This window comes from Zingiber officinale, chromosome 3B (assembly GCF_018446385.1).
Source record: "Zingiber officinale cultivar Zhangliang chromosome 3B, Zo_v1.1, whole genome shotgun sequence".
Taxonomy (NCBI): Eukaryota; Viridiplantae; Streptophyta; class Magnoliopsida; order Zingiberales; family Zingiberaceae; genus Zingiber; species Zingiber officinale.
The window spans coordinates 53326180-53329302 of record NC_055991.1 but is presented as its reverse complement, the minus strand read 5'-3'; the positions used below and the strand labels follow the sequence as shown (position 1 = coordinate 53329302).

The window sequence follows — 3123 nt, the reverse complement described above, 5'->3', positions numbered from 1 at the left end:
GACTCAGATCTGATTAATTCTAACCGTTCATCAAGATCTGGTTGATTTTGGCCAATCTGTGTAGATCTGGCATGATCTGAGCCGCTCATCTTGATCTAGCCATCCGGACCATTCAATGGGTTTCAGTTGATCTCAACCGTTCACTCAAATTTGATCTCAGCCACTCCTTCGGATCTGGGTTGATCAGGACCGTCGGATCGGATTTGGGGGAATAAATCCACAAAGCAAGCATTTCTGATGGGGGGCATCGCATCTTCTCCCGTTCGGCTCCTTCTCACGTGACTGTCGTTTCTTCTCCTTCACCGACGGCCGGCGGCCACCTCCACTCAACCACCGCCGCCGGCCGGACACCATCTCCTTCCTTCTTCTATTCACACCGCAGCCAAGGAATTTTGCCTCTACAGCTCAGTCTTCTCTCTGTTCGCGACGTCCTCTGTGTTCGCGGCATTTCTTCCTCGCGCGGGCTAGGGTTCGCGACAGATTCAACAGGCGACTTCATTCCTCCGAGTTCTGAGTTCGAGCAACAACATCTTCTCCAGATTTGGTCAGCATAGCATACTTCAATTCCAGCACTACTTCCTTCATCCGGACCAGATTTGGCCAGTCACAGCTCCACCTTTTCTTCCACAGCAGTCTTCAAGTTCGATCAGCAATTCTTCAACAGATCTGGACAGCTTTTGTTTGTTGCAGTTTCTTCACTTGATTCGAATTGATAGTGATGTTTCTTTTAGTTGATTGTTTGATGCTTGTATTGAGTTGTTCTCCCTTGTTTTAGATTTGCACGTACTCATGTCATTTCGATTTATGCTCATAAGGTGTTCGACAAAATGTTTCTTCCAACAGTAGGTTTAAATTCATGCACTTTATTTCACTTAATGTTTGCTTGTCTTATCTTTTGCAATTGCTATAAGTTTTGTTCTTCATTTGAATGCAATTAGGCTAGGGTAGATTAGCTTTCTTTAATGCTCTAAGTTACATTCCATGCTTAGTTTCATTACATGCTTACTTTATGTTGTCTTTAATTTCCTTGCAATCATAGTTTAAGTTAGATTAGGTTTTCTTATTTCCATCGTCTTTCATTTACTACGTAGGCTCATTTAATGCAGTTTAAATTTTATAACTTCCACAACAGAAAATTTTATGTTATTTGTCTACTACCAATGCAGTTTAACTGATTTATAGCATAAATTATAGAAAATTGGTAAACTGGTTGGACCTGCACTTTAAGGAAGACAAGGTACTTATAATGCCATAAATTATAGATTCTGCTTTCTTAAATTCATGCGTATTAATATTGTACACTGCTTCTTACATTCTTCCTAAACTTAGTTTCTACATTCTAGTATCATTTGTAGTCTTGCCAAGTAAACCTTATATGAAGAACATAATATTGAAGTTGGCATAAATATGTTTGGAAAAGAGTAGTAGAATTTGGCCTTGAGCAAACATATAATAAATGGAATGATACTGCATTCTAATTCTGTTATATCTTGCAAATTTAAGTGTGTCGCCCTCCACCTGTAGGCTTTTACATACTTGCTCTTTCTTGTTTGCATTGTTCATCTCGCCAATAGTTCTCTTAGAACATCAAGAACTATTTGGCTTTTTGATTTGCAGCTTAAGCCAAATCTTGGCCAAGAGAAAGATCCGATGGCAGGAATTATGGATTTGATGAAGGTGATCTATCTATCCTCTATGCTTCTCTATTGGCCTCTGAGTTGTTGTATTCAAACTCGGATAGTGATTTTAATATATTTTCAGAACATGTATGAAGAAGGCGATGATGAGATGAAGCGGACGATTGCCAAAGCCTGGTTTGATGCAAGATCTGGAAAAACGGCTGATCCACTAAAAAATTACCCATGAAAATAGGAGCACGAGGATGGTTTTATCTTTAACCATTCCAGCACATCTTTGTTTATTCAGCTGACAACATGAACTTTGACTGTTGAACTCATTTTAGCTTTTTTATTATGCTATAAATCGTTTATTTGTTGAACTCTCATTATAACTTCCACAACAGAAAATTTTATGTTATTTGCCTACTACCAATGCAGTTTAACTGATTTTACATTGACTGAACAAGGTTGATTTTATTTAGGTATCAAACTCTCCCATTTGTTTTAGATATTACATGTCTTGTTTGTTAATTTCTCCAAACCATTATTTCTCAATTTGTTAACAAGGAAACTCATGTTAGCATAGTCATAATCAGAGCCTAATTATAGTTTACAATTATCTGAGTGTTATTGATTAACTGTTCTGTCCTTTCTTCTGGTTCCATTTTTTTTTTAAATTTGTGCACTCATTTAGATGATTTATTATTCTTGTTGTGATGAATTCAGGTCTAATGAAAATACTGAAGAAGTATGACAAGAGAACAGGAGCACTTATCAGGCAGCCCTTCATCGAAAAGGTGCTGCAGCAGCCATTCTTTACAACTGATCTCCTATACAAACTCGTGAAGGAGTGTGTGGCTATGCTCGACCACCTCTTCCCCAGCAACAACCTGTCAATTTCAGCAGAATGCGACGGACAAAGTGGAGTGCCAAAGCCGGCACAATCAGGTGGGAGGGTTCCGGAGATGGAGGAGATTAAATATATGCAGAGCTTATACATGAAGAGCACCGTAGCAGTGCTGCGATCCTTGAAACAGATTAGGAGCAAAAGTTCAACAGTCAAAATAGATTAGAAAATCTTGTGTTATATTGTTCTACCTTTGTTTTAATAGTGTTATCATTTTGTTGGTTGCTTATGAAATTTTATTGATTGCTTATGAAATTTCTTCAGAATGTTATAGATATTATTTTTGAATGTTAGAAAATTGTATATTAAATTTTATTTTAAAATTTAGTATTTTGAATGATTTATAATATTGGAAAATTGTGTATTAATTTTTTTTATTTTTTATCTAAAAAAGACAACGATTTTTCACCGTTGTGGTAGATAGTTTAAAACTGTTGTTGAAGACCCTGTTATTAAAGGTAGACGCTCAAAGACAACGGTGAAAAACTGTTGTCTTTGAAGGAAAAGACAACGGTTTTTCACCGTTGTAAAACTGTTGTCTTTGCCTTCAAAGACAACGGTTAAAAACTGTTGTCTTTGGGTACCCCTTTTAACAAC

At 37.1% G+C, this 3123-nt stretch overlaps 1 long non-coding RNA gene across 1 annotated transcript; it reads left to right on the top strand.

Moving 5' to 3' along the window:
* Positions 1-240: 240 nt before the first annotated feature.
* Positions 241-2648, top strand: LOC122056489. Its single transcript, XR_006133188.1, has 3 exons — positions 241-842; positions 1618-1677; positions 1762-2648. It is a non-coding gene; the product is annotated as an uncharacterized LOC122056489 (long non-coding RNA).
* The last annotated feature ends 475 nt before the right edge of the window (positions 2649-3123 follow it).